A 13,566-nucleotide genomic window follows, 5' to 3' on the forward strand; every position below is an offset into this window, starting at 1 on the left:
GGGACACACAGAATCGGAAACAGGCTCCAGGCTCTGAGCCATCAGCCCAGAGCCCGACGCGGGGCTCGAACTCCCGGACCGCGAGATCGTGACCTGGCTGAAGTCGGACGCTTAACCGACTGCGCCACCCAGGCGCCCCTGGGGAAAGTTTTTAAAGAGGCTGAGGCAGGAAAGGAGTGCGGTGCAACAGGTAAAGGTGGGGAGAGATACAGGAAGTTGGGCGCACAGGTGCAGTGGACAGAACGTGCTTTGTCATGCATGGCACGTCTCAATGGCATGTTAAATCTCCACCAGGCTTGATTTTTAGTATTATAATGAGGGGCAAAGTCGGTGACAGTTCAGTGCCAGGGGCCCAACCCTACCGCAGACTGGTTTGGTTCAGTCTTCACCAGTCTTGGTAGGGGAGTCCCTCCTTTGGGAGGCAGCCTCTTTCCGCATTCAAGCAAGATATGCTAGTAGGAGGCACTGGGTTTCAGTTACCAAGGAACGCTGGATTTTGTGGTCTGGGTTGAGGGCCCCGGAGTCCAATCGCCGCTCTGTCTCAATTTGGGCTATTCTAGGCCCTTTGTCCTTCCCTATGCATTTTAAAATCAATTTCTCTGGGCACCTTTGTGGCTCAGTCGTTAAGCCTCTGACTTCGGCTCAGGTCATGATCTCACACTTGGTGAGTTCAAGTCCTGCCTCAGGCTCTGTGGTGACAGTGCAGAGCCTGCTTAGGATTCTCTCTGCCTCTCTGTCTGCCTCTCCCCCATTTGTGCTCTCTCTCAAAATAAATAAATCCTTAAAAAAATAAAATCAGGGGCACCTGGGTGGCTCAGTCGATTAAGCATCCGACTTCAGCTCAGGTCATGATCTCACAGCTCATGGGTTCGAGCTCCGCGTCGGGCTCTGTGCTGATGGCTCAGAGCCCGGAGCCTGCTTCGGATTCTGGGTCTCCCTCTCTCTCTGCCTCTCCTCTGCTTGCTTTTTGTCTCTTGCTCAACACAAATAAACATTAAAGACTTAAAAAAAATTTTTTTAATAAAAAAATAAAATCAACTTTTCGATCTCTGTCTAAAAAAAGGCCTTCTGCGATTTTGACTGGAATGGTATTGAACCTGTAAACCATTGTGGGGAGAAGTGACCTTTTAGTCTTAGAGTATTCTGGCCCACAGACATAGCATACCTCTTGACAAACAGCAATGTTGTTGTAGTTTCCGGTGTGCTCTTCTTTAGAAACCTCGTGTCTTTTTTAGTTTTGAAGTCATGTAAATGTACTACCTATTAAAAATCAAATTAAGAAATTAAAGTCTAAAATAAAAGCTGTGCCTCGGGTGCTGGACATTATTTGGAATGACTGTTGTCCCCACCACCCCGGCCCAGACAATACTTACTACAGGGTGACTTGTGTTGAGGCCCCCCGGGAGCCAAGTCAACATGAGGCTGATCCTTCACAGGAGAGCCTCCCCACCCCCACTCACTATGGGTCTGCCTCCCTCTTAGTCTCTTTCTATGGGACCCACTCTTTCTAGTTATCCCAGCAATCTCTTCCTCCTCTCTTCCCCCAGCTATGATGTAAGAACTGGACTGTATACTCTCCTTCATTTATTTTATCCATCGAAAAGATGACCAGGCTCCTTATTCTTTATTTGTACAGCCTGAATGTCTTATTCAAAATTAAAAATATATAAATGGAATGTTTTCTAGTTCAGCTTTTTAAAACTCGTCAATTAAGGGGTGCCTGGGTGGCTCAGTCAGTTAAGCATCAGACTTCGGCTTGGGTCATGAGCTCGCAGTTCATGCATTCAAGCCCCACATTGGGCTCTCTGCTGTCAGCACGGAGCCTGTGTCAGATCCTCTGTCCCCCTCTTCCTCTGCCCCTCTCCTGCTTGCAAGCTCTCTCTCTCAAAAATAAACATAAAAAAAATAGTCAATTCAGTGGCTTTTTATATGTGTGTGGCCCTCACGTATCTCTCCCCTTCTAGCTCTTTGTCCTCAGTGAACTCCATAATAAAAAAAAAAAAAAAAAAAAGTTCCAGAAACTATTTTAGCTGTTTGGTAACTAATTAAGAAACTATATTTCTCCTTACAGTGCTGTTCCCTTTTTCCTCTTTTCGGTAAAGGGAATTGAAGGAGAACAGAGTGGTTTCTACATGCTGTGTCTCTGCCCAAATACCAGGAAAATCACACAAATGTGTAACACAGCAATTCATTAACCACAGGAAAAAACTGCCTGCTGTAATAAGGAAAAAAAAAAACAAAACAACAACAACTCAGGAAGTGCTTCTTCTGAGAAGCTAGGAGTGGTGTTGGGTAAGAAGGGGGTGGGGGCGGGAGAGATGGGGGGAGGGGCAGAGAGAGATAGAGAATCCCAAGCAGGCTCTGCACTGTGAAAGCAGAATCTGATGCAGGGCTCGATCTCACAAACCGTGAGACCATGACCTGAGCTGAAATCAAGAGTTGGACGTTTAACTGGTTGAGCCACCCAGGCGCCCCAATAAACATTTAACAAAAACTAATAATAAAATAAAAAGGGTAAAACCAAAATTAAAAAAAAAAAAAAGACAGGGGCGCCTGGGTGGCGCAGTCGGTTGAGCGTCCGACTTCAGCCAGGTCACGATCTCGAGGTCCGGGAGTTCGAGCCCCGCGTCGGGCTCTGGGCTGATGGCTCAGAGCCTGGAGCCTGTTTCCGATTCTGTGTCTCCCTCTCTCTCTGCCCCTCCCCCGTTCATGCTCTGTCTCTCTCTGTCCCCAAAATAAATAAACGTTGGAAAAAAAATTTAAAAAAAACCAGATAATAATAAATGTTGGTGAGGATGGAGATACTAGAACCCCTCAGACATTGCTGGTGGGATTGTAAAATGATACATCCACGTTGGAAAGCTTAAAAACTAGAATTGCCATATGATCCAGCAGCAATTCCATTCTTAGGTATATATACCCAAAGGAAATGAAAACACGCTTACACAAATACTTGTATGCGGACGTTTACAGCAGCATTACGAATAATACCTAAAAGGCATGAGGAACTCAAATGTCTATCAACTGATGAATGGATAAATAAAAGTGATGTATCCAGACAATAGAATATTATTTGGCAGAAAAAAGAATGAAGGATTGATACCTGCTACAGTATGGATGAACCTTGAAAACATCATGGTAAGTGAAAGAAACCAAACATGAAAGGCCACAGGTATATGATTCTATTTATATGAAATGTCCAAAGTAGGCAAATCTATATATAGAAAGAAGTAGCTTGGTAGTTTCCTAAGGCCGGGGGAGTAAAGGGAAATAAGAGTGACTCTGAATGGGTATGAGGGTTCTTCGTAGGACGGATTACAAAGTTCTCAAAGATGGGGCACCTGGGTGGTTCAGCTGGCTAAGCATCCAAGTCTTGGTCTCTGCTCAGGTCTTGGTCTCAGGGTTGTGAGTTCAAGCCCCGCATTGGGCTCTGTGCCGGACGTGAAGCCTACTTAAAAAAATAAGTTCCAAAAGTTGAGTGCGATGATAGTTGCACAATTCTGTCAATAGACTAAAGACCACTGAATTGTACACTATAAACAGTTAAATGGTATGGTGGGTGAAATACATCTCCACAAACTGTTATTTTTTACAAAGTTTTATCTAATGTTTATTTATTTGAGAGAGAGAGAGTGCCAGCAGGGAAAGGGAAAGGGCAGAGAGAGGGGGAGACACAGAATCCGAAGTAGGCTCGAGGCTCTGGGCTGTCGGCACAGAGCCTGACGCGGGGCTCGAACTCACAAACCGCGAGACCGTGACCTGAGCCAAAGTCAGACGCTTGACTGACTGAGCCACCCAGGTGTCCCTGTGTGAGCCTCAAGAGGTGTCGCCCCTGTTGGGCTGTCAGCTCTGTGAGGACAGACGTGGGTCTGTTGGGCTCACTGCAGTGTCCCTGCAGTCAACACAATGCCTGTGATGTAGGAGGCCCTGCGTACATATTTGCTAAATGAGTGAATGTGCTGGAAGCGCAGATGGGTTGTAAAGAGTCATCATGTACGATGGCGATGCACGGGCCACAGTAGCGGATTTGCTCTCCATGGCTGGCCTCAGGCTGACCTAGACTAAGTGGGAGCTGATAGAAAGCCAGCGTCCGCCCCTAGCCCGATGAGGCCAGATGCAGCCCTGAGGGGGGTGCAGGCCCAAGGCCCCAATGGAGGAGCCCAGGGCCTGACGAGCCCATCGGAGTGAAGGAGGAAGCGTGTGTGTGGGGGGGGGGAGGGGTGGTTTGAAGGGTCTGCATGCTCTTGTGTGAGTGGTGGTCTGGGTTGGAAATGAGCTGGGCCAGGCATCCTGAGAGGCCGCCCTGGTAGGGCTGATCCGATTTAGCAAATAAAAATGCCCGACCCCGACTTACATCTGAATTTCACGAGAGCAACAAGTCATTTTGTAATAGGAGTACGTCCCACGTATTGCACAGGACAGACTAGAAAATGATTTGGGCTATCTGAAATTCAGATGTACCTGGGCATCGGGCATTTTACCTGACAACCGTCACTCGGGACCCCCTCTGTTTCAGGAACACTTATGCCAAACCAGAGAAACGCTGGGACGCTAGGACGTTCAGGGGGCTGAAGCAGTGAAGGTTCCCATGCGTTTCTTTTTCAGGTTATTGAGGGGACAGGAGGGAAAACAGGCACTCAGTGGGGCTGCAGATGGGAGGGAGGGTCAGAAATGCTCTGCTCCAGGCCCGGCCCAGGCCCAGGAGGGCAGTGTCTTCTGGGAGTCCCCACCTAATGAAACAGCAAAGATGTGCCTGCAGAGGGATGGCCTCATCCCAAGCAGGCACCCTGCTAAACACCAGGAAAGACAAAGTCCTGGCCCTGCCCTCGAGGGGTCTGGAGGCTGATTTATCAACAGACTGTTCAACAAAGAGTCAGGCGTGCTGGGAGAAGCTCCCCGCAGAAGACAGAAAATGAGGTGGCCAGAGGTGGCCTTCCCTGGATATTTCTCTCTGGTTTTCCCCATCAGTCTAAGCAGAAAAACGATATCTACTTCTACAACCAGTGTCTTTATCCATCTTCTTGACAATTGACTATCCTCTGACTCCTTCTTCCCAGTTTTGAATCATCCACAGAGAGAATCCCGAGCAGGCTCCTCCTCACTGTCAGTGCAGAGCCCGACGCGGGGCTTCATCCTGATCATGACCTGAGCCGACATCAAGAGTCAGACGCTCCACCGACTGAGCCACCCAGGTGCCCCTGGATCATCCATAGATTTTATCAGAAGGTCAGCAGGGTTCTCATCCAAGTCATTAATAAAAATACTCAGTAGGGGAGTGAAGATACAACCCTACAGCACTCTACAGATTTGCCCCAGGCTGATCCTAATCAAAATTCTTTTGATATAAATGTTCAGCAAGCTACAAATCTCCTTCCTCTGCCGTCATGTATCCCACCCATCTCCATGAGGACGTGAGGCTTCCTCATGACGATATCATAGGTGCCTTGATCAAATCCAGAAGTACTAGCAAACTATAGCTCCATTAGAGGGTGATCACTCTCAATACCATCCAGGCAGCAGTGGTCACAATAACAATAATAAATAAGAGAATATATATTTTTTTGTCTTCACTCTCCTTTGTTGTCCTTTCTATCCAAGACGCAGTAAACTTCACTAAGCTAAGAGGAAACCCTAATCGGTTTATCTTAAGTTCAAGGAAAAATTACCCTGCCAGGAACAACTCTTGGGGAGTGTGCGCGGGGCAGGGGTGGGGGGTGGCAGGGCGGGAGGGGGGAATGGTCATGGTTTATCTAGAGATCAGTAAAACGAATTTTAGATACAAAGAGTGACTTCGGTTTAAAGTACAGGCAGTTTCCAGCTTATCATCAGGTTTTGATCCAGAAGTTTGTTTTCAAGTTGGCTGTTGAGCAAATACAAAATGTACTCGACAAGCAGTCTGACAAACACTGATTAGGTTCCCTGCTCAACCCCAACAAGCCCTTTATCGGCAGTGAGGCTGAGATTGTAACTGAGCCCCAAGTTTCTTCGGGCTCCCAGCTCTGAGCCCCTTCCTATCCAGGGGGAGGTCTGGGCAGTTTCCCTCCTCTGCACGTGGGACTCAGCAGGCAGCTGCCTGTGTGCAGGGATTAGTTTTAAGCCCGCTGTCTATAACTTAAAGACATTTTTCATGGCGCGTAGTCCCCTCTTTTGGGGGACTTTCCAGCAGGAACGGTGTTCCCATTCCTCATGTCACCCCATCAGTGTCTGTAGATTCCCATCTCGATGGGTGCCAGAGCCTCATTTTGCCTGGGGACAGGTGGCAGCCATTTCTCCAAACTGCCTTCTTAAGCCCACAGCATTAGGCTCTAGAAATCCATCGTTCTCCTAATATTTTACTACTAGAGATTGAGGAGAAGTAGCAGAAAACACAGAAGGTGAGAGATAGGAATGTTGGCTGACGGCTGCTGTTCACAAGCATCCCTTTACAGTTTGTTCTCTGTACGCATAGGCTCTGGGGATCTAAGAGAGAAAAGCACTTAGAAATAGTTAAAACATTACCAACCGGGGTGGCTCCCAGTCCAGTGTGCGTGTGTTGCTTCGTCCTTTCTCATGGGGCCGGCAGAAGTGTAGGTCAGCTTCTTATGACCAACTATCACCTCGGTCTGAACAGGAAATCTGGTTGGGGGAACTGCGGAGAAAGCAGAAGCCGGGAACGATGTGAGCTGAGCCACAAGGATGTTCTCAGTTCTCAGCAGATCCCTCCATTGCCTGCTTTGACAGCAACTAATAGCTCCTGCTAACACATTGCCTCTCAGAGGTTTCCCCTCTCCACTGTTTTGGCCAGGCAGGTTTGTGCTATCCCTGGGCTGGGCCTCCCCCTGTTGCAAGTGTAAGGGCAACCTTGTTCTCTTCCAGTATCTAACCTGAAACCCCAAAAATGGCCTGAGTTTAAAAGGTGGGGGAGAGGGGCGCCTGGGTGGCTCAGTCGGTTGAGCGTCCGACTTCGGCTCAGGTCATGATCTCACGGTTCGTGGGTTCCAGCCCCGCGTCGGGCTCTGTGTTAACAGCGTAGAGCCTGGAGCCTGCTTCGAATTCTGTGCCTCCCTCTCTCTCTGCTCCTCCCCTGCTCATGCTCTGTCTCTCTCTCTCTCTCCTTCAAAAACAAACACAAAAAAGGTGGGGGAGATAGGGAATCCGAAAACCATAGATGACAGGGGCCGTGACATCTACCCTCCATAAAGCTCCAGCAGATTATTTCTTAGGCATGTAAAAACTTCATGTTGTGTCTATGCATCCCCTACAATCTTTTTCTAGTGAGTTATGATGGCTCACACTTCAATCAAGTGTATAGAGCTTCAATAAAGTCCTTGTTGAAATAAATGAAATTATGGAGAGGGCCCAGACCTCAGCTGTTGAGAGTTTAGGGAAGGGTGGAGGATGGGGAGTCTGGGCCAGGCCTGATAGAGCCGCCTGTGAAGGTCACGCCCCGGAAGGGTCAGGCCAGGTGTTAAGGGTTAGACACGGCCTGGGTCATGAAGTAGGCAGAACAGGAGGAGTGCCCAGTGCAAGGACCGACAACAGACAGGTGCAGATCACATCAGAACTCTTACAGGAGTGGGCAGAGAGCACTTGCGGCTTCCAGGCAAGAGTTGGAGATGCCCAGAAACTGACAAGGCTCTTCTAAAAATAAGTCATGACAGTTGCACCTGGTTTCTTTTCTTGTCAGGGTCACTAGATTGTCAAAACCATAAAATCCTGTAGGTACAGGGCTCCTCGATTTTAGCAAGACATCTAGCCAGGTCTGTCCCGAAGCCCTTGTGGAGAAGTATGTGCAATCTGCGACTTGTGGGACAACCAAATCAGGAGAGTTTTTAATCAGGAGCGTCTGGGTGGCTCAGTCAGTTAAGCGGCCAACTTAGCGGCTCCGGCCATAATCTCACAGTTCTGGGTTCGAGCCCCGCATCGGGCTCTGTGCTGACAGCTCAGAGCCTGGAGCCTGCTTCGGATTCTGTGTCTCCTTCTCTCTCTGCCCCTCCCTCGTTCATGCTCTGTCACTCTCTCTCTCTCTCTCTCTCTCAAGAATAAATAAACATTAAAAAAAATTAAAAACAAAGTTAAACTTCTGACCTTAGTTCCCAGAGACCACTGAAGCAGGCTCCAGGCTCTGAGCTGTCAGCACAGAGCCCGGAGCAGGGCTTGAGCCCATGAACCGTGAGATCATGACCTGAGCCAAAGTCGGACGTTCGGCTCACTGAGCCACCCAGGCGCCCCTGGGAAGGTTTTTAAAGACAACTGAGGGAGGGAGGGCATGTTTCTAGAGGGCTGTGGAGTACCCTCTGGGCCAACGTTGGGCAACACAGCCTCCAGCAAGAAAGCAAGTGTGCAGGCCAGTTCCCCGGGGACTCCAGCGGCCACGTAAGCCACTCTCCTCTCCAGGGGGAACGTGTACCTGTTGAACATCTTTTCGTCTTACTGATAAATAAGCTTCTAAGAAGGCAAATATTTGTCAAAACCAACACCTGGTGGGTCAGAGCAGTGTTCCTGCTGATTGCCAAGGTTAAACACAAAGAAAAAGGAAAGAAGAAAGCTGTTGTCATTGTGAAGGTGGTTAAGTGGCCTCTGTTGATTGTGGCGGGGGAGGGGGGTAGTCACAGTTCTGGCTGGATGCTAGGAAGGGCCATGCAACAATGAACATGCATCTGTGTCCTCATTGTAGAAACTTGAGCAGATCTGTCTGACCACTCAAACAGCAAGCAGGACAGGAACAAAAACAAAAACAAAATGTAGCCTAAGAGCTCAAGTCTCATGTGGAGCCAGCAAAGGTGGCAGAATGACAAAAGTTCTGGATGTGCCACACAAAACTCAAGAAGAAAGGAGCCCATCTGGGAGTGAGCAAGACTGATTGGTTGACTTTGAGAGGGCCGGCCTGGACTTGATTTTGAGGGAAAGGCCTCAGTACTGGGACTTTCTCTGGGAAGTGGGATTCTCCCCTCTACGTCCCCTTCAAACAACGTTCAGTGAAGCCCTGCCTTATTTTAAATTGACTTGGAGAGGGGTTTTTCAGGAGACAAACAAGACTCTCAGAGAGGTTAGTATGCTTGCCCAAGGTCCCACAGTCAGTTTAAGTGGTAAAGTCTGTTGGAGTGTTGGATGCCTGACTCCAAGGCCTGAACTCCTTGTACAAATGCCTCTAGAAGAAAAGAATTTCAGGGGTGCCTGGGTGGCTCAGTGGGTTAAGCGTCCAATTTTGGCTCAGGTCATGATCTCACGGTTCATGGGTTCAAGCCCTGAATTGGGCTCTGTGCTGACAGCTCAGAGCCTGGAGCCTGCCTTGGATTCTGTGTCTCCCTCTCTCTCTGCCCCTCCCCTGCTCGCACTCTGTCTCTCTCTCTCTCAAAAATAAATAAATGTTGAAAAACAATTTTTTTTTTAGTTTTAAAAAATCAAAAGAAGAAGAAGGAGGAGGAAGAGGAGGAGGAAGAGGAGGAGGAGAAGAAGAAAAACATTTCAGGACTTCATGAAATGCCCCACAATAGGAAAATCTTCGGCTTTGAACAAATACCAAAGGGGTCAGAGTGTGAAAAAGGTGAAGAACACAGAGTATAAAATATTTATTTACCAAGGTTATTCTAGGATGTAATCCTTCAATTTGTTCTATACAACTGTCTTGCTGTTTCCTGTTTCTTTATAACTTCATTACCCGATTAAACAAAATTAAAATAAATAGATGCATACAAATAAAAAAGGCAGCCAAGTTAGGGTATGAGAATAGGCACAGGAAACAGTGCTAATAGACAGACATGAGATTCATGTGATTTAGGACCAAGCTGGGAGCCCGTGTAAACATTTCTAATATTGAGAATGTGAGAACACATGGGGCTTTCTAAATTTTTTTTCAACGTTTTTTATTTATTTTTGGGACAGAGCATGAACGGGGGAGGGGCAGAGAGAGAGGGAGACACAGAATCGGAAACAGGCTCCAGGCTCCGAGCCATCAGCCCAGAGCCTGACGCGGGGCTCAAACTCACGGACCGCGAGATAGTGACCTGGCTGAAGTCGGACGCTTAACCGACTGTGCCACCCAGGCGCCCCACATGGGGCTTTCTAAATGGATCCCTCACAAACCTCAATGATCTGCTTTAATTAGAGCTGTTTACTTTTTTAATGTTTATTTATTTATTTTTAATTTATTTTTAATGTTTATTTATTTTTGACAGAGAGACAGAGAGACAGAGCATGAGCACGGGAGGGGCAGAGAGAGAGGGAGACACAGAATCTGAAGCAGGCTCCAGGCTCCAAGCTGTCAGCACAGAGCCCGATGCGGGGCTCGAACTCACAGACCGCGAGATCATGACCTGAGCCGAAGTCGGACACTCAACCGACTGAGCCACCCAGGCATCCCAAATGTTTATTTATTTTGAGAGAGAGAGCGCATGCTTGCGCCAGCATGAGCTGGGGAGGGGCAGACAGAGAGGGAGAGAGAGTCCCAAGCTGGATCTCATGAACCATGAGATCTAATGAGAGCTGTTTAAAAAGACACCAATTTGCCCAGAGAAATAAAAAGCATGTTGGACACCTGGGTGGCTCAGTCAATTACGTGTCTGACTCTTGATTTCAGCTCAGGTCATGATCTCTCAGTTGTGAGATCAATTCCTGCATCAGGCTCCTCCCTGGGCATGAAGCCTGGGCATGGGGTTCTCTCTCTTCCTCTCTCTCTGTCTCTCCCCTGCTGGTGTTCTCTTTCTCTCTCTTTCAAAAAAAAAAAAAAAAAAAAAAGCATGTGTTCACACAAATATCTGTACATGAATGTGCACAGCAGCTGTGCTGGAATTATTGATAATTCCAACTTTTCCAAAAAAAGGGGCAATTAGCCCAGATGTCCTTCAATGGGTGAATGGTTAAGCAGCGGTATATCCATACTATGGAATATTCTTCAGCAATAAAAAGGAACAAACTATTAACGACAAACTGAGCAAATCTCCAGGAAAATATGCTATGGCCTTCCACCCTCCAGTTCTCCCGGGTCTTGTGTGGAGTGACGCCAGGTGGTGACAGGGAAGCTGAGCATTACGTGAAAAGCTTCCATTTCTTTTTTTTTTTTTTTTAAGTTTCTTCATTTTGAGACAGACAGTGCGCGTGGCGGAGGGGCAGAGAAAGGGAGCATCCCAAGCAGCCTCCGCTCAGGGTTTGAACCCACAAAACCTTGAGATGATGACCTGAGCTGAAAGCAAGAGTTGGATGCTTCACTGACTGAGCCACCCAGGTGCCCCGAGGGTCCTGCATTTCTGCTGGTCCCACCGGCACAGAGCAAATCAGGAAGAACCCGGATGCTCTCCTCCAAGAGGCTCCTTTTCTTGTACTAAAAGGAAGAGGTGATCTGAGCTGCTCTGAAGGCATGTGGCAAGACCACGCCTGTCACCACCTTCTCCCTAATGCTGGGGCCCTCCTGGGATCTAGGGGTTCAGGCCACTCCACTGACAAAAATAAAACATGAATGTTCACACTGCTACTTCCAACCTGGAAAAAACTCGGAAATCTTCTCCCAGGGTGACAAGGAACAAACATGTTCCAAATAATGGGACATTCTAGGGGGAAAGTGAACAGAAACATTTTGAGACCTAAGAAAGATCGTGGATGTTCGAGGAGGTAAAGGGGGGGGGGGGTTGAACATTATTCTAGAGATGCACTAAAATGCCCCAGCTCCTAAGTGGGATGTCTCCCTCCCAGATAATTTCATGATCAGTTGCAACCAGAAAATTATCCTCACATGGACCTCTGGAACAGTGAAAGGATAAATGGAAGGTGTCCTTAGTCTCCTCCTCCCCCATAGATGAGGCCAAAATGCCATCCCTTAAGCTGGCTTACAGAAACGGCCCCTGAGGTTGGCCATGACTTACCTGGGCAGCCACAGAAGGGCCTGATGAGCCTGACAGTGTCTCAAGAACTCCTTCCTGGCCAGGGAGCTTCCTTCACTGTCTCTGGGGTCCCCACTCATCGCCTGCCCTGTGTCCTCACATCAAGAACCTGGCACAGTGTGTGTGATACCAGGGCCAGGGTGCTCTGAGCCGGGTGCTGGCTTCTGGAGAATGGCCTGAGTGCTGGGCCCACCCCAGCAGAGCCAGCTGTCACCAAGCACCAGGTGACAACCCCTGAAACTCATGTAAATGTGGAAGTGATGACACAGGGTGCCTGCCCTCTGAATACCAATCACCCAGGCATTTGCCTCTCCCCTCTCCCCCCTCCCCCCTCCCCCCTCCGCATCTGCCCTCCATCTGCAAAGCCTTACCCTCCAAGAACAGATTGCTCTTGGGGGTGGGGGGGGTCTCCACAAGTGGGTAGGCACTTGCCGTGGAAGAGACCCTGCGCTGCCCATAGATCACATCTGCCTGGCCCTTGGAGAAAGGCTCTGCCCACACAAAGGGACTTTGAGTTTAAGTTTTCTGCCGTTAGCACAATACTACCTGCGACTGCCTGAAAGTCCATTTTTTAAACGCAGCTAGGAAAGCTGAAGGAAGGGGAAAAGCGGGGGCCTGGTTCAGCCCCGGAGGCTGCATTGTTCTCGGGCCTCCGCTTACCCAGAAGGCCCCCACAACCCCTGGGGAATCAAATGAGATTGTTTTTCCCAAGATCCAGCTCTTCAGGTGTGAGCTGCAGTTCTTGGACAACGGTCACTGTGGCATTTCTGCAACAGGAAAGAGGAAGGAACTTCTGAGCTCTGAGCAAGCCCCCAAGCAGCCGCCAGCGAGGAGGAAAAGAGCTCAGTTTCCATAGCAATAAATCACGAGGAAGCCAGCCAGGGATAGTCGGCAGGAGGACTTTACCCTTCCGCTGGTTCTCTGCAAACACATTCCCAGCTCCAGGGTTGGTCTCTTGCCTGCTGCCCCTCCAAGCTGCGCCTCCAGAACCACAGGTAGAGGAAGGCTGCCTGTGGATGAAGTGACACACGCTGAATAAAAACCCAGTAATAGTAACTGCCCTTTATCATAGTGCACTAAGTGATTTTACATGCACTGTGGCCCGGTCCTATGTCAGTGCAGCTAACAGTAACTCACCCATGGTGCCATGGCTGGTTAGGGGCCAACCCAAGGGCCTTTGTTCTTACCACCCAGTTCAAGTTCGTCCTGTTTTTAGCTGGAATTATATCATCTTGGCAAGGTTGTTCCCTGTCCATTAGAAACTTTAATCAGGGGCACCTGGGTGGCTCAGTCGGTTAAGCGTCCGACTTCAGCTCAGGTCGTGATCTCACAGTTCGTGGGTTCGAGCCCCGCGTCGGGCTTTGTGCTGACAGCTCAGAGCCTGGAGCCTGCTTCCGATTCTGTGCCTTCCTCTCTCTCTGCTCCTCCCCTGTTCGAACTCTGTCTCTCTCTCTCAAAAATAAATATTCAAAAAAAAAAAAAAAGAAACTTTAATCAATCAAATCCATACACACATAAATACAAAATAGAAAAATCATTAACATTTAGCTAATGCCATTTGGGACAAAATTATCCCAATAACGAGATTTGTGGAATGAAAATAATGGAGGGGCTGTTGATGGTGAAAGAGTAGGAATCCCCAGTCTGCCCAGATTTACGGAAAATTCCAAAGGAGCAAACAGCCCTTTGCACTTCTGATAATCAGGCTATC

General features: G+C 48.5%; 1 protein-coding gene across 6 annotated transcripts in view; it reads right to left on the reverse strand.

The window, feature by feature from the left end:
- Positions 1-12,062, reverse strand: part of PECAM1 (platelet and endothelial cell adhesion molecule 1) — a 76,016-nt gene extending 63,954 nt beyond the window's left edge. For 2 of the 6 annotated variants that reach the window (XM_047831789.1, XM_047831788.1), the window contains exons 1-3: positions 11,838-12,061; positions 6,503-6,628; positions 1,166-1,260 (exon numbers count right to left, since the gene is read on the reverse strand). The gene's annotated coding sequence lies outside the window, so the exon portion shown is untranslated. Of the gene's footprint in view, positions 1-1,165; positions 1,261-6,498; positions 6,629-11,837 lie in introns of all 6 variants that reach the window. The other 4 variants (XM_047831784.1, XM_047831785.1, XM_047831786.1 and 1 more) reach the window with 4 other exon arrangements.
- Between the last annotated feature and the right edge of the window lie 1,504 nt (positions 12,063-13,566).

Source organism: Prionailurus viverrinus, chromosome E1, assembly GCF_022837055.1.
Source record: "Prionailurus viverrinus isolate Anna chromosome E1, UM_Priviv_1.0, whole genome shotgun sequence".
In the NCBI taxonomy this organism is placed as follows: domain Eukaryota; kingdom Metazoa; phylum Chordata; class Mammalia; order Carnivora; family Felidae; genus Prionailurus; species Prionailurus viverrinus.